The 24,018-nt window shown below is 36.7% G+C and overlaps 1 long non-coding RNA gene across 1 annotated transcript; it reads left to right on the top strand.

Annotated features, from left to right (window-relative positions):
* The first annotated feature begins 15,391 nt into the window (after positions 1–15,391).
* LOC133829049 (uncharacterized) lies at positions 15,392–17,243 on the top strand. Its single transcript, XR_009891485.1, has 2 exons — positions 15,392–15,895; positions 17,015–17,243. It is a non-coding gene; the product is annotated as an uncharacterized LOC133829049 (long non-coding RNA).
* The last annotated feature ends 6,775 nt before the right edge of the window (positions 17,244–24,018 follow it).

The raw sequence follows: 24,018 nt of genomic DNA, 5'->3' as shown, positions 1-24,018 counted from the left end.
TAGTAGTGTATTAAGTAGATGTACCCCCACCATATATACAAATTAATTCATTATTAGTTTGATCACTCGATCAGTCGATCTTACCTTATTAACGGTTATTTCACTTTTAAATAATTTTATTGCATGTTTCTTGTTATTAAATTTAAGAACATATCACCATTTCCCTTTTAATCCAAGCCAAGGTAAGGAAATGATTACAAATGTTTGGAAATTAAAAAAAATATATAATAATAATGAATCTATCTGACCATTAATTCCGAACAGTGTTTTTCTTTTGGGGTTTCAATAATAAATACAAGTTTTTACGTCAATGACTTACAAAAGGGTGAGAGATATATAAAATGAATTCTTTTATTGCTTCCAAAAATTCTAGCTTTGATTAGTGATACGAATCGTACCTCAAATTCCTGACATATATATGATTTTAATCAATTACTATACTATATACGGTCTGATCAAAATCTCTCTTTTGTTTGTTTGCTTTTGGCGGATACAAGTGATATATTTTTATGTGTTTTAATCACTTTGATTTCGAGGGTATATTCTCATCCACATTGTTTCAACTCTTGTAATGATTATTGGAATTGATATTTATAGAAACAACATTCTCAGTTCCGATTACCTAATTCCAGTAAATTAGTTTATATATATAATTAAATGAAGTATTTTTGCAGAAGCTACAACCTTCATTTAAAATAGTTTTTTTTAATTCTTTTTGCAATAAAATTATTTATTATATATTAATTAAGATAAAAATATTTAAAATAAATTAATATTATAATAAAATAAACAATATTTAATTCTTAAAAAAATTATTCAAATAATATTTTTATAATTTATATTTATTAGATATCATTTTACTTTAGTAAGTTTAAATTAACAAACACATTTAATATTGAGATTATTATACATTGTAAAATTATTTTTGTATCTCATGGTATTTTTAAATTATAATTTATAAAAAATATATCAATTTCATGTTTTAGGAAAAAAAAAAGGAAAATAATTAAAGATATAAAAAGTGAGAGTCTTGAGATAACTTAAGTTTTATAAATTTGTGATTATATCATGGACAAGATTATAATAACATTATTGTTATAATTGGAATTTAGCTAGTTAGATGGACTAGTTATAATATATATACGTAGTAATATATATTATATAAATATTATTTTTGTTTATGATTACTTTATTAGTCTCTTGTGAAAAACATATTTATTTTAAAAATATGAACTTATTTTAATAAAATACAATAAACATGACAAACTGATAGGAATTTTCCAACTCAACATTTCAAAGTCTGTAAGTTACCAAACACTCAGTAACTTTTCTCACACCACACTTGTACCAAACTGACCCTTAGAATTATTTATAGAATTTATTAATTATTTTTATTGAATTTGTATCATTTTGTTATAAATTTCAAATACATAAAAAATATTAAATATATATATATATAAAAGTATGACATAAACATATTAAAAGAAAAATTAAACCAAAACATTGTTTATGGTATTTTATAAAAATATATATAATATAATAACCATTTTAAATATAAATGTTATTTTTTTTAATAAAAATTAAGATTATGCATTTTATATTATTGTTAAAATGATATTTTATAACATTTAAATTTATATTAATATAAGTATTAAATATCTAGTCTTGTATTAAATATTGTTATAATAATATTTTATAATATTTGAATTCATATTTGTTACACCCAAATTTTGAGAATATAAATTTTTATCTCGAAAGATAGGCTCGTAAAATTTAAGCTCTAAATAAGCAAGTTCATCATAAAGTGTCAGAAGTCACGTCGTACGACGATGGAATTTGTAAGCTCGAAGCTACACACGGTCTCGAAGGTGTTCCGAGGTTACAAGTGAAGCTCGAAGCCTCGATTGATCAACTACAAGGGTTCAACACTTGTATAAATTTCTTGATTTGTTCTTATTGACGACCAAGCACCAGTCTAGAAGGTTCGAGCCTGGGCATTGCAGGCTCGAAGAGGATGATCTTGATTTACTTGCGAAGGACGAGATTAACCAGAATGATGAGCTCGTGATATTGGTCGAGCTTGAAATATGTTCGTGGTAGGTAATCTAGTTTGAGTACGGTTATTGTTTGAAAATTTCTATTTCTTGGGGATTTTTTGTAATCTAATAATAAATCATGAATGTCATGGGATATTATGTAATTAATGTGATATTATGTAATTAATGCATTTATTTGTATTTATTTCAAATTAGAATTGTAACTTCCCGAAATAAGAGGGAAGATATTTTGTAAACCAATCTATAAATAGACTGAAAATTTTCATTTGTGGACACACACAATTTGATACTGATAATACTCTGCGAAAATTGCTTTCTAAAAGCATTAAGGAGAATTCCACCACTCAATAATATTGACTCGTGGACTAGGCAGATTTTAACTGTTCCACATAAAATCTCACTTGTTTTTTATTTGTTTTTTTATTTAGTATTTAGTGTTCTTCTTATTTAAGTTGACGAAAAATGACGTCAACAGTTTGGTGCTTTCATTGAGAGCATTAAGCAAGTCATTAGACTGTTTAATCAACAACTTCCTGAATTATCAATGGCCGCCACAAACAACCCCAGTACTGGTGGGCGACCATTGCCCCAAATACCAGAGGAACAAACTCCTCACACATAAGACTACCCACATCGACCTGGGAAGTAGCCCATGGCTGACCAGGGCCTTGAGGAGAGAAGTGATTCATCCAATTCCCAGGAGCCGCCTACTCCTAGGCCTGATGAGGATCTCTACTATAATCTAGAGAGATACATTCTTATTGTTGAACTGGAGAATCACCAACTTCACCAACTTCACCAACAATTGGCAGAAGCGACAAGGCGTAACAAAGTGTTGGGCAAACAAGCTGCCGAGGCCTAGGCACCACCCGGGAGGCCAAGAGGACATCCTCGACGGAGCACGACCGCCAGGAGAGCTGGGCAAGGGGCCCAGTAGGCTCAGCCGAGGCCCAGAACAAATCCTGGTGATGAACACCCTAGGAGAAACACTCTTCTTGAAGTAATAGATAATCCGACTGTGAAGTTGTCTACAGGAACGGGGAACAACCGAGCTCCTCCAGTAGCTCGAAACCCGAACCTTGAAACAGTAAGAAATAGTCCAGAACCTATCCAGGTCCATTCAAGACCATTTAGACCCAACAATGGGAGGCCTCCACTGTCACCAATGAGACATCCACCCTCTTCAATAAGACACCCCTCACTAGTCCGAGAGGCCCCATGGCCTGCACCGCAGAGGCCCTATCGCAATTGTAGTCGAGATGGAAACTGTCAGGCCAGAACCGGACATAAGAGCAAGAGGGAGGCTACCCGAGAACACAGGGCTCCCCTACCTTCAGGGAGACATTTTTAGAGATCAAAAATTGTTGGGGCGAGGAGGCCAGTGGATGATCCCCCTCGTAACCACTGATCCTCTCAGCCGAAGAGAACTGTTAGCATTGTAAGCAAGAGCTCAGATTACACCCGGTCCATAAGCATATATAATATCTACCCTATAAATGCTGGGAATTGGGGGAATCATCCTGACCTTCGGGATCACCCAAACATAATTGGGGGCAAGCTATTCCCACAAACCCTGACTTACGTTACCATTTAAATAGTACAAAACAATCGACATATGGAAACCAGAATAACCCTTTGTTGGGACAAGGAGCTAGAGTTCTTGTAAACAATAACCAGCTCCATCAAGCTCAAGCTCGGCCCCTAGTGGATCCAGTCCGGGAGAGAATTTACCAGCTCGAAAGGGTGTTCGGGCTCTTACAAGATGAGCGAAGTAGAGATAAGGCTGAAGAATCTAATGAGGAGCTCGAGCCTTTTGCCCCGTATATTTCTAACACTCCATTTTCGCATGGATTTAGGATACCTCATGTAGCACCATTTGATGGGAACTCAGACCCGTACAATCATTCGAACACATTCAATACCATCATGCGAGCCAACGATGGTAGTTATGAGCTTCGATGCATGTTGTTCTCAGCTACTCTTACATGACCAGCAAAAAATTGGTTCAAGAAGTTTAGAAAACATTAGATCTCGTCTTAGGACTAGTTAGCAAAGGAGTTTCAGAAACAATTCAAAGCCATGGTTGGCATTAGGCTCGAAGTCTCGGCCTTGACTAATGTTAGTCGACAACAAGGAGAGTCACTGTAGAGTTACCTTAGGAGGTTTAATATAGAAGTGGCTCGAGCCCGTAATGTCGATGATAATGGCCACCTAATGGTTGTCAGAGCTGGTATATTACCAGGGAGTCCCCTTTGGGAAGATGTGCACAAAAAACCCATAAGGTCATTAACCGAGTTCAACCAGAGGGCCCAGAGGTTTGTCAATGTAGAAGAGGTGAGGTCAGCATTAGACCTGGCTCCTTGGCCCATAAATACAACGAAAAATGTTAACTAAGCCTCGACCTCGGCAACCCCATCGACGTCAAGACCCTCTAGCGATAACCCTTGAAAAAGGAACAAAAATGAAGGGAATAACCCCGAGGCTGGCGGGGGAAAAAAGAAGAATGGAGACAAGTATTTCTCCATTTACCCAGTGTACACCTAGCTCAATGAGACACGGGAGAACATATTTATTTCATATGAGAGTCAGGTTCCATTTAGATGACCTGGCTCAATGCGGAATTAGAAGGTGAAAAGGGACTCCAATAAATATTGTAGATTCCATAGAGACGTCGAACACACAACCGATAAGCGGCGATAGTTTAAGAATGAGATCAAAGGCTTGATCTTGAGGGGATATTTCAGACAGTATGTGAGAAACCGAAATCCCAACCAAGCCTCGACAGGACAAAGTGCAGCATTTGCGCAACCTGCCCAACAGAACAACTCTCAGGCACGGGAGGATGATCGACCTCCCCCTATAGATTGGGAGGATGTGGTAACCATCTCTGCAGGACCACATCTTGCAGGATCAGGCAGAATTGTCCAAAAGAGATATGTAAACGAGCTCAAAACTGGGGACAGTCCTCCCTACGAGCCCGAACCAGGAGCTATGAAACAATAGAGGGTTGAAACATAACCCATCACTTTTGCAGAAGAGGATGTGTCACATGTCCAGTATTCTCACAATGACCCTCTGGTCATCATGCTTCAGCTCACGAACAAGAGGGTCTGCAGGGTCATAATTGATAACGGGATCTCTGTGAATATCCTTTACAAGGCCACTCTAGAATAAATGGGACTCATGCTTCATGATTTGAAAGCCTCTGCAACCATGTTGTATGGATCTTTAGGAGAAGCGACTGCATGTATAAGATCCATTGAAATCCCCGTAACCTTGGGAGACTATCTAGTCTCGATAACTAAGATGATGGAGTTCGTGGTTGTAGATGCACTGCCGGCCAACAACGTATTGCTCGGGAGACCAGCCTTGATTAGCATGGGGGCAGTATCGTCTGTTAGGCACTTGGCCATCATGTTCCCAACATCTAGTGGCATTGGGATGCTGAAGGGTGACCAACTCGCAGGAAGGGAATGCTACAGTATTTTCGTGAGAGGGAAAAACCAAATATGTGCCCAGACACTTGTGATCATTCAAGAGATGGACGGATCCATCTTCGAGATAGAAGAAGAGATTGACCCTAGTGTCAAAGAAAGGGCCAATCTCGAACCACTAGAGGAGCTCGAAGAGGTTGAGCTTGATGAAAAGGATACCACGAGGGTGGTAAAAATATGAAAAAAAAATCTTTTTGAAAAAACAAGACAGCAATTAACATGCTTTTTGAAAGAAAACCGTGATGTATTTGCGTGGTCACACTCGGACATGGTAGGAATTAGTCTGAATGTCATAAGCCAGGCACTTAGCATTGTTAAAAGCTTCCCCCTGAAGCAGCAAAAACGAAGGCTCCTGGATGATGATAGAAAGAAGGCCTTCAAAGAGAAGGTGGAAAGGTTAAAAGAAAATTTGTTTATACGAGATGCTTTTTATCTTGATTGGATTGCCAATCTAGTGCTAGTCCCAAAACCCAACGGCAAATGGCGAACCTGCATCAACTAATCAGACCTCAACAAGGCGTGCCCCAAAGACTGCCTTCCCTTGCCTCGAATAAACTAGCTCGTAGATGCCATTGTAGGCCACGACATCATGTCATTCATGTATGCTTATCCTGGATATAACCAAATTTCCATGCATGCACTTGACCAAGAACATATCAGCTTTGTGACCGATAAGGGATTGTATTGGTACAATGTCATGCCTTTCGAGCTCAAAAATGCTAGAGCCACACACCAAAGGCTGGTAAATAGGATGTTTAGTGAACAAATAGGGAATAACATGGAAGTTTATGTAGACGATATGTTGGTCACATCTAAACATAACAATAACCATGTGGATGATCTCACTGAGTGTTTTGTTGTACTTCGAATATACAACATGAAACTCAACCAACAAAAATGCTCATTCAAAGTATCGTCGGGTAAGTTCCGTGGATTCATAGTAAATTCTTGGGGAATAGAGGTTAATCTCGACAAGATCAAGGCGTTAATAGACATGCCCTCACCTCGAAAACATAAAGATTTCTGGAGCCTAATTAGACGAATGGTGGCCTTAAGTAGGTTTATCTCGAAATCTACAGACCGATGTCTTCCATTCTTTAATCTTTTAAGAGGGGGCAAAAATTTTGAGTGGTCAGAGGAGTGTGAACTCGCGTTTCAAAATCTCAAGAAACACCTTGTCGAACAATTGATCTTATCTAAACCAAATACAAGAGAAATTTTGTACTTATACCTTGCCACGACCGAGAATGCTACTAGTGCAGTACTGGTACGGGAGGATAAGAAAGTACAAAACCCTGTATATTACATCAGCAAGAGATTACTGGGGGCAGATTCAAGATATCCATTAATGGAGAAACTGGCTCTGTGCCTAATGCATGCATCTCGAAAGCTTCAACCCTATTTCTAAGCACACCTTTTCCATGTGTTAACTGACCAGCCACTGAAGTAGGTTTTATCCAAGCCTGAAGCATCCAGAAGACTGTTGAAGTGGGTTGTTGAGCTCGGACAGTTCGAGATCACTTATCACCCAAGAACAACAATCAAAGTACAGGCTCTGGAAGATTTTATTGTCGAATGTATTGGGATCTCCAACGATGAAGTCGTAACCGCAGCCCACGAACTATGGAAACTTTATGTTGATGGATCTCCTAATGAAAATGGATCGGGGGCAGGTATTATTATAATTACCCCAATAAGAAATGGCTTCCACTCGATAGTAAGGTTTGGCTTCAAGGCATAGAACAACAAGGCTGAATATGAGGCGTTAGCAACAGGACTTCGAATAGCCACCGAGCTCAAAGGCTATATTTTGCTATTGTGACTTGCAGGTGGTGGTCAACCAAGTCCTGGGGGAAGTATCAGGCTCATGGTATAAAAATTGGCGTGTACCTAGAGAAGGTAAAGTTAGCATTCGACAGGTTTCAGTTCTACGCTATAGAACAAGTCCCCTGAGAACAAAATTCAAATGCAGACGCATTGGCCAGGCTCGCCACAACTAACGAAGCTGACACACTGAACGTGGTCCCAGTAGAATTTGTACCGACCATGAGTACTAATAAGCCTCACGAAGAAGATGTATATATGATTGACTCACAACCAACTTGGATGACCCCAATAGTGGACTACCTCGAAACCGGAAGTCTCCCTGCAGACTAGAATGAGGCTAGAAAGTTGATGTACCAAATTCCAAGGTACACTATTATGGAAGGGAAATTGTACAGAAGGGGGTATTCTATGCCATTACTTCGGTGTGTAACTCCTCCTGAGGCGAAAAAGATTTTGGAAGAGATCCCTGAAGGATTTTTTAGAGATCACACTAACGAGCATAATTTGTCGAAAAAGATGATTAGGCAAGGGTAATTTTGGCCCAAAGTCTAAGCAGACTCATTCGAGTATGTAAAACATTGTGATAAATGTCAATGGTTTGCCTCAATTCCACGAGCTCCACCCACCGAGCTCTCCATGATGAGTTCCCAGGGCCATTCTCAGTATGGGGGATTGACCTCATAGGCTCCTTGCCAACTAGAAAGGTTGAGTGAGGTATGTTGTGGTCGAAGTAGATTATTTTACGAAATGGACCGAAGCTGAACCGTTGGCCTCTATTACCTTAAAGAAAGTCTTATATTTTGTAGTGAAGAATATCACTTGTAGATATTGGATGCCCAGGAAGATAGTATCAGATAATAGGACCCAGTTCGATAGCGATTTATTTACACATTTCTGAGAAAAAAATGGGATAGTAAAAGATTTCTCCTTAGTGGCCCATCCCCAGTCAAACGGCCAAGTCGATGCAGTCAATAAAACCTTAAAGAGCTTCATCAAGAAAAGGTTAGAAGAGGCAAAGGGGAAATGGCCAGAGGAGTTACCTCAAGTCTTGTGGGCTTATAGAACCACAACCCGAACATCAACAGGGCATACCCCCTGGCTTATGGATGTGAGGCCATGTTGCCTATTGAGGTCGAAATCCCAAAAATAAGGCACGATGCATACAATCAGGCCTCAAACCAATCCCAGCTCAAAGGAAGTCTAGACCTCATTGAAGAGAGACGAGATGAATCCCACTTAAAAAATGATGCATACAAGCAACGACTTACTAGATATTTTAACAAGAAGGTCCGAGATAAAAAATTCAGATTGGGCGACCTGGTACTAAGTCGCGTATTCTTAGCTATGCAAGACTCGTCTGCTGGGGTAGTTGGACCTAACTGGGAAAGACCTTACCAGATCGAGCCCATTATTCGACCTGGAGTGTCTAAGCTGGCGAGGTTAAACGGAGAATCGGTTCCGCAAGCTTGGAATGGTGAACATCTACGACCTTATTATTAGTAATATAGGAATGATGCTTTCATTGTAACCAAGCATTTGCTTGATTTTTTTTACTTTTTATCAATAAAACTCTCAATTCAGTTCAAAAGTTGTATTTTTTGCAAACTCTCAGAGTTTAATAACCTAAGATCGCAATCGTAGGATATTAAGAGGGCATAAGTGGTATACAATCATACCATAGATTTGAAAAAATATTTTATAAAAAAAAGAAAAATGTCTAGATTATTAACTCGACATGAAAATAAGTGTATGGATTATAAACCAAACACGAGAACTAAAAATGTATGGATTGTTAACCTGACATGACAATAAGTGTATGGATTATAAACTAAACATGCGAGCTAAATAAGTTTGGAACAAACCAGCAAAACCTAACCAACGGTAAAAAGTTGGAATTCTAGATAAACCAACTGTAAACTAAGTTGACACTAGGGCTGGAAAATTTTGCAAACAAGTTTCGACCTCGCAACCTCGAGGCAATACTCGAGGATGAGGAAAAGTGACTGGAAAAGCAAAATATAACTAGACTACTAAAATTACATGAGAGTAAGTACTTTCAAGTATATGGTAAAAGTAAGATTCGACCTTGACAATAATGAAGTTGAACATGGATATTTTGAATAAACAATGCATGAATGCATTGAAATTCGAACCTAAATCCAATAGATATATTTGTTCCAATAAACAAGTATAGAAGCAAGTGCTTAATAGTGGCAGGCTCGAAATATTTTGACCCAGAAATGTAAAGCATAATATTACTGCAAAAAGCTAAAGGTAAAATCGAATGCATAAAGATTTTTGAGCTAGAAAATTGTGTACATAAAAGTTACAATTGTTATAAATTGATAATTAAGATATCTCAAAATTGAGCTATAAATTGTCTTTACCCTAAAGGTACAAAAAATATAATTACAAAAGATTCTAAGGGACACATCCCTAATTGATGTAGGTTACTGATTGGAAAAACCAGACTCAGCCTCCTCGCTTTTCTCATCACCATTCCCCCAATCTTGAGTGGTGATTGTGACCTCCTCCTAGGCCAACCGAGCCTTCCATTTGAAAATGAACTCCTCCTCTTTATCCTGGAGGAACAAGGTGTCGATGTCGGGGTTCAGGGACCACATCATGTACATGGCTTTGGGGGCTGAAGGAGGCATGATATTTTTTCCTTTGTTCACGACAAGATTTTGAATGGGAGGAGTCTTCTTCTCCAGAGGAGGTGGCATGGTCTCCAAAGGCTTGGTAGGGGCAGTTGCTGAGGTCACGAGAATGATGTCAGAAACCATGTTGGTGGAGGCTGGAGCTTGGGCCTTAGGCTCGGTTGAGACGGGTTTTGAGGGAGACGAGCCATCAGCGATCTTGGCCGAATTTGAGGCGGGCCCTTTCTTCGAGGTCACACGACCTCGTTTGGATCCACGGGGTTTGGGGGGCTGCCCCAAGAGGTTGTCAAGATTTGACTCCATATCACTTGAAGAATATAACGTATATTGGTTAAGCCAAAAAGAAAAAAAAAATTGAGATCTACACATTTTAGAAAAATGACTAAATCACAACATAAGATCCTAACAAGAAGACTCACTAGAGCGCGAGCTTGGGGACCAGGAAATTCCCCTCTCTTCAGATGAGGCTACGAGAGTCCCCTCCCTAATAGTGGGGGACATCCTCGAAAGGTCTCTATAATCATTTATGTTATATTGTATTGCTATCCCCTCCCAAACCCTGTTTAGACTATACATTGTTTGGTATTGACCTAGCCAACTATAAAACCTATGAACCCTAAGGTCTACCCATGACCATACTAGGAAATTATTCCTAGGGTCCTTGAAAAGGATCATCACATAAGGTTTGTGTTTAAGTAAGGGGGGAGACCACATGGAGTATTCGAGCACTACTTTACCTCCTAACGATCTCACTGAGGCTTCGTCCTGGGCATCGTTTCCCGAGCCTGAGGGTTTGAAAGGGCAAGGTCGCTAGACCCGAGAGGTTTGACCCCCATAGTTACCTCTCGAAGGAAGTTTAGTAGTGGGCATGGGTACGCCTTCCCATCTTGCACATTTGTGATAGCTGGAGTCGTTTGTGGTCTCACCTTCTCCTATAAGGTTACACAGCCGGAGCTTATCCTTGTGGAGGAGATAGGAGAGAGATCGTCGACTATAGGGAAGCTTGAGGATGGTTTCCCTACGCTCCCTCATGACATCCATGGGTTGAGGACAATGATAGTTGGCTATATAAAAGATTAAAGTCAGCAGGTCACACAAGTGAAAAGGGAGTTTAGTTAAAGAATGTGAGGAATATACGAATTCTTCAAATGGAATAGAGTCGAAAAAGAGAGAGACCGTCTATCCAGAAGAAGGCGGTTTTAATGTTTGGAGGATGGTTTGGCATGTCTTTGAATAGACGTTTTTCTTTGTGGTAACTGGACAGATAATAGAACCCATCTCCGCCATGGGCTCGGGAAGGATTGCTTTTAAGGAAAAAGAGATATAAGATCTCATGCACTGTGGTCTCCTCCCACTTCATCTCCTTCTATAGTGACTTCAGTGCGGACAGAACCCTATACGAGTTCGTCTGAATTTGGAAAGGAGCATGCTGACACAATTGAGAAAGCCTCGAAATAGTCCTTCAGGGGTAGCAGGGCCCCAACTCGTAAGTGCTCATGACTCCAGGCCACGAGCTTAACCCTCCTATCTGGGTTTCCATCCCAGGTGCAGAATATCTCCTCTCGTCGGAGCTTGCAGGATGACACACCAAGTTTCCAAAGAGTTTCAACCCATGGCGAGAGAGGAGCTCAAAAATTTGTCGAGTTGAGGTGATGAAGCGTCGGTAATGTTAAGCCTCAAAGAAAGAACTATCCAAGACTAGGATGGATAGTGTTTTGGTAACTTTACGTGGTTGGTTAGAAGGACCCTCCATTAAATTTAATGCGAGCTTACCCGGAGGAAAATTTACGGGGACTTTGAGTTTAAGGTCTAAGGGGATATGCCTAATATGTGGGTCTGGGTCAGGGTAGGCTACCACTCGAAGTCTTTTTCTTTTTCTTTCAATGACCTCATAAATTGAACGTCAAAAGTGGTATCGTGTATCTTCTTGCTCACACCATGGTTCGTGTTCATGGATCAGACGCTAGTATTGAGTGAAAAGTGATTCGGGGCGAGAAGTTGGTGGGTGGAAAGGGATTGCAAACTTGGGCCCCCACCGATTCTCAAAGTACTGCGACATCTAACAAGAAAGAAAAAGGTGAGGGCCCATCATATAGAAAATCACAAAGAGATTGTAATTATGATAGCTGGAGCTCGAAAGCTCGAGATAACAAAGATTGCCTCAATCAAGACTAAAGGCTCGAAAGCGCAAAATTAATTCAGATGTTATTATCGTACTAATCTAAGGATCGGGCATCGAGGTCGCACCCTCGCAAGGGTGGGGAAGTCAATAATAGTTAAAAAAATCTCGTTTTTTCAGGGAAAAGGTTTGCAGTTTCACAAAAAGGTGATATTTTTGGGATTTGTGCATTAAGCTACACGTAATCTCTAAAAAAAAAAATCACCCATTGCCATAAAAATAAAACCCATTTTTACATGTTAATGCCAGAGACTTTTGGTATAAAACCATGATTCTAAGCATACTACGGCTATATACAGCAGATAAACTTGCTATATACATGAAATTGTTCGTGGGAATGATGAAATGGTTGATTGAAGGAGCGGTTGCAAGAAAGATTTCACATAAGTACTGAGGTTACGTTGTTTCTTCAGTTTAGAGAACATGTACAGAAATGCTCAGGGTTTTTCTTCTTTCTTTGGTTCGAGTGTTCTGAAGAATAAGGATTAGAATGAAAGTGATGAAGGAGAAGAGAGGAAATATATATATATCCCAGTGGGATATCAAAGGTCAAATGAATCTGGACATTTGGTTTGGATTGGGACTTGATCAGATGGATGGGGTTTTGTTATAATATTGGCGGCAAAAAGAATTGGAATGGACATGCATGGAAAAAGAGGGTACTCAAGTACTCTGAATGTTCAATCCCTGAGGGGTAGGTGGCACGTTTATCTAAAGGAGAAGTTCAAAAGTTTCATTTGCTTAGGATTCGAACAAACACTTTTGAGGGGGAAAAATGTTACACCCAAATTTTGAGAATAGAATTTATGGTCTGGAAAGATAGGCTTGTAAAATGTAAGCTCTAAATAAGCAAGTTCATCATAAAGTGTCAGAAGTCATGTCATACGAGGATGGAATTGGTAAGCTCGAAACTACACACGGTCTCAAAGGTGTTTCAAGGTTACAAGTCAAGCTCGAAGCCTCGACTGATCAACTACAAGGGTTCTACACTTGAATTTATTTCCTGATTTGTTCTTATTGGCAACCAAGCACCAGTCACGAAGGTTCGAGCCTAGGCATTGTAGGCTCAAAGAGGATGATCTCGATTTACTGGCTAAGGATGAGGTTAACCAAAATGATGATCTCCTGATATTGGTTGATCTCGAAATATGTTCGAGGTAGGTAATCTAGTTTGAATACGGCTACTGTTTGAAAATCCCTATTTCTTGGTTATTTGTTGTAGTCTGATAATAAATCCAGAATATCATGGGATATTATGTAATTAATGGGATATTATGTAATTAATGTATTTATTTGTATTTATTTCAAGTTAGAATTGTACATTTATGAAATAAGAGGGTAGATATTTTGTATTCCAGTCAATAAATAGTCTGAAGAATTTCAATTGTGGACACACACAATTTGATACTGAGAATACTCTGCGATAATTGCTTTTTAAAGTTTTAAGGAGAATTCCACCACTCAATAAGATTGACTCGTTGACTAGACAGATTTTAAGTGCTGAATCACGTCAAATCTCGGTTGTTTTTTTATTTGTTTTCTTGATTTAGTGTTTAGAGCTCTTCTTATTTAAGTTGACGAAAAACGGCGTCAACAATATTAATATAATTAGTAAAAAATTAGAATTATACATTATTATCATAATAATATTCTATAACATTTGAATTTATATTAATATAATTATTGAATATATTGTCTTGTATTATATATTATTATAATAATTATATTTTATAATATTTGAATTTGAATTTATATTAATATAATTATTAAATATGTGTATTTTATTAAATATTATTATAATAATGATATTTTATAATATAATTAATAAATATCTATTTTTAATTAGTTGGAAATGTATATTCCTTTAAATATTTAAAATATTCTGTTAAAATTAACAAAAAAATATTTAAAATCAATAAATTTTTTTTATCTACACACTTTTATTATAAAGAGATATGTCGACAAATATATCTAAAAATAAATTTACAACACATTTCCAAAGTTGCAGTTGAGAAGTTGAGGAGAAAAATATGAAGATTTGAAGGATAAATCAGAAATTGAAACGAAATGGTAGACTTTTGTTATTAAAATATTGGTTTAATTTTTTAGTGCATAAATTTTTATTGAAGAATAAATATACATTATTTTTAGAAAGAATAACTTGGTCAAATTAAGAGCACAATAAATTATGATAACAATAAAAATAAAAGAAATATCTTCGATATTATAAAACACATTATTTGCTAAAATTATTTTATATTCCTTCTCATTTTTTGAAACATGACTTTAAAAATAAAAATTATACAATTGTACTACTAAACTTCTTGATAGCTCTTTGGGCTTTATTATTGTTGACCACTATTTTGGTCAATGGCGAATAGACAGAAAAACGATAGAAAATAAAATAGATCTGAATAAAAAATAAACAACACAAGAGTTTTGTAGTGGTTCAGCCTCAAGAGTTTAATCTTAGCCAACTAAGTTTTTCAAGTGCAAGTCAGAAAATATTTCAACAGAAATTCTTAATCAAAACTCTAAAGAGCCTCCTCAACTAAAGCCATGAGCCTTGTATATATAGGCTCGTGGGATGTACGAAATGGGCTCTAGGCCATGACTAAGTCATCAACCATTTCAACTATATTTAATTAATAAAATAATATAAAATATTAATCAAATTCAAAGTACAATTGAATAGGCTATTCTTTCGGGATATTTGAGAAATTTCCTCTGACAATTATTGACATTTCTGGTCGAGGATGTTCCTGACCAACAAGTTCCTAAAATGGTGCTAGGGAACTTCCTCGTTACCAAGTTCCTGAGATGCTCTTCTGAAGTCTCTGGTCGACATGTTCATGAAATATAAATCTGAAGTATCTGGTTAGGCATATTTCCGACCAGAGGCAACCATTCTTACAATCTACTTGTCAGCAACTTTCCGACCAGTGATAGGCAAATAAGTTTTTGTCCAGTAGATTATTTTCCAATCCTTTATAATCCTTCTGGTCAACACAATTTTTGATCAACAATGCACCATTTGGTACAAATGTATTGCCACATGCCATTTCAAAATTCCATATCAACATGTTGATTTTTCATGGATAACATGTGCCCCCAAGTTTATCATATGTGTTTAACATATGATGAACTTTTTCTGGTAGTAACTATCCGAGCAGTCCAAAAATATCTTGTCTAACCAACAACTTTCTCGAGCCTTACGAATAGTACATGTTCGACCAACAACTTTACTTTGAGCAATGAATATTCGACCAGCAACTTTCTCGTGTCAGTGGATGTCTCATCAGTAATCTTTATTAAAAATCCACGTGATAACTCCCCACTAGTTTTGGTACCTTTGTTTTCCAAATTCCAAAAAATGGCTCTTGATATTCTCCCGCATTTTTAATAAGCTATGATTACATTTCTTGGTCACGGATATGGTGGCTACACGTTTCCCAAGTCATGGGATAATATGAGAGGGAAGATTAAAAGGCTTGGTATTGGTATTTAATCTTATAAATAGGACCTCCCATGGCTATCTATACTTCACTCTCTCTCAAAGTATCGAAAAAAATAACCTCTTCATCGTTGCTGAAGCTCTCCAAATCTGAAGGTTCCCATAATTTTTCAAAAATTTTCGACGCATGTATCACGAATCTGAGGCTCCCATCATCTCTTTGAGTAAGTTTCTCAAACTTTGCATTTATTTTCAAGCAATTTGACCTTAAAAACTTAGAAGAAACTTAGTTTAAAGTCTTTGAAACCTGAAACCTTAAGTTTTAGATGTCATGGAAATTTCTTTGATGAATTCGTGTAGGGATAGCATTTTTGTTGTTGATTTGATGTAGTCTAAGCTTTGGGTTAACTAATTTCACCTCTAATTTGTTGATATTTTTAAAAAAAAATTACCAAAAGGCCTACTTTTACCTTTTCAGTTTCTTGAGCTTCTGAAGAACATTGAGGCTTCTTTGAGAAGCTTTGTAAAATCGTTGAAATACCATTTTTGATCCGCTTGTCACTCTTCTCTTTGGTGGGAATTAGTGTTTTACCACCATTGAGCAGCAAAAGCCTTTTTTATAAAAACATGTTGCTCGGTTAAAACCTTGCTTAAAGACATCGTTCCTGCTGCTCGAGTAAAGCTAAAGTTTTCCCACCGAGCATCTACTTCTTGTTATAGATAAATGCATATTGCTTAGATAAAACTAAAGTTTTTCAATGGGCAGTAATTTTTCTTTACGAAAGATATATACACACTGCCAAGATAAAAATTAAAGTTTTTCTTGGGGCAGTAATGTTTCTCATATTGCACACACTATATGTTTGGTTTACTACCCTCCCCCTATTTTTTGTAGATGAATCGTTACAACTAGTGTAATGTAGAAATTATGTACTACGCAAGTGCATTTAATCGTAAACAACTAGTAAAGTGATAAATAGAGTGTCGAACCCACAAGGATTGATTATCAATTACGAAAAAATTGAGTTCTAAATCAATTTGGTAAACGAATTTTTAACTTGAGAAAAATTAAATAAAGCATGAGTAGGAGAAAGAGGATTCCAATGAAATCTTGTTTTTGAAAGATTGAACTTTTGGGGGTTGTTATGTTTTTGCCAAAGTTACTATGATTTTTGTTTTGTTATGTTATACTTTGAAAATATTTCAAATCTATAATTTGTGTTGTACGGGGTTGGGGTCTGATTTGATAATTTTTTTAGATTTGTTAAGTAAGTGTTTGCATCTCTCTCTCATTATTAATGTTTTTTTTTCACAGCAATGTTCTTTTAGTTTTTCTATTGCAGGTGGTGGTGGTGGTGGTGATTATGGGGGTCGGGGTAGTGGTGGTGCTCACTCTGTTTAATGATTTTATTTGATTATCTGATCTTCTTTAATTTTTTTTATTTTTGTAAAATATACCTTGGAATCGGCTTGTAATTTTGTAAGTTTTTCAAATTTTGTATTATGGGTGTTGAGATGTTGAAACTCTTGAATATGATATTATTGAATTGATTTTGAAAATTTTGATAAATTTGTTTACTCTATAGTTATGTTTTGGTTGAATTTGTAGCTTTTCATATTTAAATTATGGATTATTTTTTTTAACTATATTTTAATTTTTTTTACTATGTGGCATTTGTGCAGTTCTCCACTGACGCAAATGCTTAGCAGGTTTGCGTCATGGGATCCCACGTCACTTTTAAAACTGACATAAAAAACTAATTGTGGCAGTTGAATACTGACGCAAATGACATTTTTTGTAGTGGTGGGGACTTGTTGTCTAATTCCAACAAATTCAATTCTAATTCTTAGAAATTTTTTCAGGTAATACAACTTCGAAGGTCTCTTGTTCATCAACTTTATGCTCAATATGTTCTAGAGGCTCAACTTGTGGGTCCTCTAACTTATTCTAACAACTTTCATAACCTTGATTATTTGAGTCATTGTCCTTCAACCACTCCATATTGTGCAACATAAAATTTTCACCATCAAAATTTAAATTCTTCTCCAATTGGGCCATTGCTTCTTCAATTTCTGATATATGTTCTTCATGCTCATATGGTTGGTGAATAATATAAGGGTCATAAAAGTATGGAGGATATTAGTGACTCCTGGAACCATAGAGTTAGAGACCATCAGAGCTGGGAAAGAGACTGGCTTTCGAATGCCCTAATCAGGGCGTCCTCCCTATTGATATACTCTTGAGCCCGATGAATGAAATCATCAAGCTTATGGAATCCCATCCGCTGGAGGTTATTAATAGTGATTTTATATGCGCAAGTATACGCAATTGTCTCAAATAATATAAATATTAAATCAAATTCATTACCACACAGACTATAATCAATTAACAATAATTAATTCTTAATTTCTATTTGAATATTGAAACTAGAGTGTTGGGAAAACTTATACAAGTTCTTAATTATTTTCATGTGAATCTTATATTAAACAAAATTAATATAAGAAAACCTAGAACATGTTTCTATAATTGAATTTAAACAGAGATAATGATAAGAACAGTTACATTATACGCAACGAAATGTCTAAGTCCTTCCTTCAATTTCCCTAACCCTTGAATCCTTTCTGTTGCATAGTATCACCAAGAAACTGAACCAATCTTCTAATGTCTTCACAATCTTCCAAAGTTTCCTTAGAATCACCTAGACTAGATTGGGCAATTCTCAATATATATAGATACAAAGAGAAGAAGAATTAAAGAGAATATTGAGGCTAAGAAAAGGAATTATGCAGTAGAGAGAATCTAAAACTTCGAGGATCAAGAATAGATCTTCTCAAAACAAGTGATTTCAACTCTCACTTAGCATTCATTTTATAAACTCAATTAGGCCATTAAATTTAATTAAGAAAATTAATAATATAGTAGAAAATATCAGCCCTAGGTCAAAATTAATATGGGATTTAGGCCCGAGAAATTTCTCATTTAATTATAAGCTCATTGGACATAAAATCAAGACCTGTATTATTTTCTATTAATTTAATTAATTAAGTTATTACTTAAATACTTTATCAAATTAATTATTTATAATTTTAACCTCGATTTAACCTTATTTATTGAATTAGATACCAATTTATCTTAATTAATAAATCTGCCCTAAAATCTCTTTTCTTCTCTAAATTGTATAACTATGTGAAACTATCCAAAGTTGACCTGGTCAACTTTGATTATTCTAATTGATAATTAAATCAATTAATTGAGACTATCTAGATGATTTTATCCAAGGTACAATGGGGACCATGGGCCTATGAAATCAAGCTCCAATAAGTTCATAAATTTAACAAATAAATTTACTAACTTATTAATTCCTCGTGACACCACTAAAGACTCAGAATTGCACTCTTGAATTCATAGAACACTCTATAAGCAATATAGATACGTTATTAGTTATCCATTGATACAACCATAATTATCAGTCAATCCTCTATAGATGGTCTACAATGAGATGGGACTAAAATACCATTTTACCCCTCATTGTATTTTATCCTTAAAACACTTAGTTCCTTGTAAATGATATTTCAATAAACTAATATTAATTAATGAAATGAGATCTCTATAATTTAGCACCTTGAACCAAACTAAAAGTAAACCATCTTTTTACTTCTTCATCAGAAGCTATAGATGTTCATATCTATAATTAACACTCCTACTCAATTATATCACCGAGTTCCCAAGATGTAAGTATGGGCTAGTTCGTAGGGTAAGCTGGTAATGAACAAGTCAAAGAACTCAAATAATACAATCTGATAGAATACTAACCACTCAAAATTGAGATTGAATTGACCTATGGTCTACTATATGATATGACTAGAATAGATAATAATGGTATGTTTACTTATCCTATCTACTGTCAATATCGGTCCAGTCCGATGTAACAAATACATCCGATCTTATCTACATTGCTAACGTTTTGGAAAGAACATACAATATAATGTGTAAGTAGATTATATCGTTGATTTGAAAGTAAGTGTAAATCCTATGCACTCACTAATCTTAGGACTAACTTATTTTGAACATATAACCACATTTATATTCAATTGTGATTACGTCACTATAAATATGATTAGCTATATTCTCGAGATTTAATAGAAGTTTATATTAAACAATTAATCATTCAAATAAAACATGTGAGCAAAGTGATTGACCAAGCTCAATAAATAATACACTCAACTCATTCATGAATATCAAATTTCCATCCAACTTTCCAATTATTCCATAAGCTTACTTAATTGCCATTCTCCACTAATAGAATTTAAAACATGCTAAAAAATCAATAGGCCTTTGTAAGCTTATAATGTTAGGCTTAGGTATAGGTGGATGAGAAGATAATTTTTGGGCTCAAAAATACCATAAGCACATGACCAATCTAACTACAACCAAATCCCAAATAGGTGTTTCCAGAGATTCCCTTTATTTTTTTTTCATTATTCAAGGAAGGAGTGTACTTTTAATAAAAAAAATTATCTTATTTTTTTTCATATCTCTCTCTTTTACTTTTCCTAATTCCACAACTACAACAAAATTAAACCCATATTACAATTCATCCCCTCATTCACAATTCACATGCGCATGGTATAGTAACAGGATGGACAAATAATCAAGATTTTACTTTTGGGATTAAATAGTGGCAAAAGAACAAAAAGTAACAATATTAAGCTCAACAAGGGTAAACAAAGGATAACGAAATTCAAGGTTCACTAGAAAAGCTCAAACGATCCAATTTATGGCCTAAATCATTTTTCTGTTCAAGCATGATATATTATTTCGCCTCAAACAACAATTAAGCAAGTTCTATAATTTATAATTTTCTACCAAAACATTTCGCAAGCCCATTCAGTATGCATAAGCAACTTAAGTGCACAATTCAAAAATCATGAAAATGTTTTCAATATTGTTAACAAGATTAAAATGAAATACAAGAGTAGTTAACCAAGTACACAAGTATTATGTATTCATTTTCTTCGAATTATACAATCTATCATTCATTTTATCTTCATTGGCAATCATAGTTCAAAATGGAATCATGTTATACACAAACCTTAAACTAAGACTCATAAGATACAAAACATAAATACTCACAAAACCACACTAAACATAACACATATACACAAATGAACTAGACTAAAGACAAACAAGCAAATTTTTACTCTCTCCCTCCAAACTTAAATGAAACATTGTCCCCGATGTTATAATAAAAGTGAAGGAAAAGAAGACTTACCTCGCTATGAATCTCAAAATGGCGGTGGGTCTTGGAGAGGATTCCATGGTGGTGGATATGGAAAATAGTGCTTGTCATCCTTTTGATTGGACCACCTGTATTCCACCTTGTTTTGATGGTCCACTTGGGCCCTTTGAAAGTCATGGAATTGATCCAAGTAATTATGAGTATGTTGGTTTTGGAAAATGATGTAATCCAACCGAGTGGTGTTAGGATCCAGTGGCGATAGTATAGCAAAAAATGGATGTTTCTCCTCACTCCTCCCCACATCTTCTTGGGTAACATGGGCATTGGGGGGTTCATTTTCATGATCTCCCTCCTCTTCAGCTCTCACTTGACGGGGTTGTTGTGTAGGAGGCACCAAAGATGGTGTGTTGAAATTGAGCACGAAAGCACGAGAAACAGGCTCCATGGCTTTCCGTTAAATATCACTGGGGTATTTGGGCACCTCCCACACCTCACACAAATTTGTAATCGTTGACTCATGCCCCAAACCATCAGTGGTACTCAGTCGACACAAGTCACGGATACTAGTGCGTATCACTCGTCCAATATCCACGGAGAGTCCCTTCATTATGGCATAAACAAGGAGGCACCGATCAGTCCCAATTATAGATAGGTAAGTATTGGGCATAAGCCTCACACTCACAAAAAGAGTCCAGGCCTTAGCAACTCTATTGAAACCTTCTGAAATTCTTCGGGTGCCCATCTTGCATCACAAAAATATCTCCAAGAACGCCCAATATTTCAACAACATCATTCCAATCTATCTCACTATAATAGATCAGCTGATAGTATTTATCATCCTCCGGTGCCATCATTGGTAACCCATATAATGCATAGATATTATCAATATTACAGTCCACGCATACCCTCGTACAAATATTGTAACGTCCCAAATTACCTAATTAGGCTTAGGACCTTGATTAGGGGGCCAGGATAACAAATTATGGAAATTATGTGCTTATGTGATATGTATGTGTATCATTGCATGATTATGTGACTTATATTATAATATGACTAGATTTGCATGTCTAGGTGTATTAAATATGGATGTGGGCCCGTTTCTTATCAGAAGGGAAATTTTTTTAATTTGTCCTATTATGAGTATATTTGGCATATATGTGTGAGCCCACATTATTATGTGGATATATTTGGGTTATTCGGCATGCGGTGATCCTAGGGAATAAGTTAGCGGGAAAGTCACAACGGGACCAATACTTAACTCAAGGGAGTCAAGGGGTATTTGGTTATTTAGTACATTACCAGGATATTGGGTAATGAGAATTAATAATTGAGGATATATTTGGAGTTAGTGAGATTAGGAGGGAATCCGGGGGATTTTGACTATTTTACCATCAGGGACGTTTTTGGTACCCCAAGCCTTGGGTTTTAATTAAGGTTACTTGTGCCTTAAGTAAACTGATCGAAATAGAAACACGTTCAAACTTTCTCTCTCTCCCGTTCTCCCTTTTAACACTCGTTAGCATTTTCAAAGGAAACTCGACTTGTAGGAATCAGATTCATGCAAGGTTAGAGTCATAATGATTCCAGGGAAGATTAGAAGCTTGATAGCTGGAAAACAATTTAATCAGAGGTAATCATGCTTTGAATTTATGAGTTTCCGTTTCCTTATGTTTCTCATGTTTTGAATTGGATTTTACAGTTTGGTGAGTTTTTGATCTATCGGAACTGTGGGTTATATGGCCTGGGAGGTTATAAGGATGTTGTGAGATTGAATCAGGGGTTTGGTATGGATTTTGGGTGAGTTTTGGAAGGATTTGAAGTTGTGAAATCTAGGTTCACGGGTCGCACCGCAACCTTGTTCTTGGGGTGTCGCGGCCCTCCTGATCTTAGAGATAAGGGGTGGTTTCCTGATGCGAGGTTGCGGCGTGGCGCCTGTTAGGCTGCACTGCGGTGTGTGTTCAATAAGAGGAGAGGCTAGGGCCTCTGACTTGTGCGGGCCACAACTCAAAAGTTTAGGGCCATAGGGGCTAAGGGATTTTAGGCCTTGGAAGGGTTTTGAGTGCAGGAACTCAAACCTAAGGGCTTGGGATCGATCCTACTACCCGATTTAGTAGGATTTGATGTCCCGGAGGCTAGGAATCAGTCTAGAAGCCTTTATTTACTCATTTTTGACGGGATTCTATACTTGGTTGTGACTAGATTATTGCTAGGGGATCGAGATCAGGATCATGCTTGAGGTAAGAAATCGACATCCAATATGTGATGTACATGATTAGGGCTTGGCCCGAATGTTGAATACAAATTTGATTAGGGCTTGGACCCCTGTAAATGTGCATGATTATAAGTATGCTTGTAATGATTGATTAAGCATGTTGAATGCTCACTAAATGAATATTTTTTAAATGATGAATGCCTGTTAGCATTATATAATGTAGAAAGGCTTGAGTTATGAGTCAAGGATGGTAATAGCGTTGAGCGCTAGTCGAGAAGCATTGGCTAATAAGTCAAGGGCAGCAATAGCACATTGAGCATTGGTCAATATGGTTAGACCTAATCAGAAGCACATCGTACACTTGTCCGACCCAATGGTCGTAGAAAATTAAGCGCCAGGTACGCTGAGCCAGCTCCATGGCTGGTTATACAGAGGATAGGGCAACGGGCCCCGGGTTGACTTATTAGTCCAATATCCTAGGGCGCTGACCCCCGGTGTGATTTGTTAATCATGTATTTTGGGAAATGGGCCCCGGTACGATTCATTAATCATGTAATTAGGGCATTTGGCCCCATATGACGTTGCAGTCATTTATATGAATGGTATGCATGCATGAGTAGGATTATTACTGCTAGGCATGCTTATTATGTTTTGGTAATGTATTATTAACTACTTATGAGCATGTTTAAATTTTCTTGCTGGGCCTTGGCTCACAGGTGCTATGTGGTGCAGGTAAGGGGAAAGGGAAGCTGGACCAGCCATGAGTTAGAGAGCTTCGGTGGCAACGTGTACATATGTGACCGCTTGACCACCACAACCAAGGTTTCTCTGAGGGACTGTGGTTAAACCCTATGTTTGCCGTTTAGGTTGGAGAAATGTAAATTTTGAGTTGTAA

Source organism: Humulus lupulus, chromosome 4 (assembly GCF_963169125.1).
Source record: "Humulus lupulus chromosome 4, drHumLupu1.1, whole genome shotgun sequence".
Classification (NCBI taxonomy): domain Eukaryota; kingdom Viridiplantae; phylum Streptophyta; class Magnoliopsida; order Rosales; family Cannabaceae; genus Humulus; species Humulus lupulus.
This window is presented reverse-complemented; position numbering and strand designations above follow the sequence as displayed.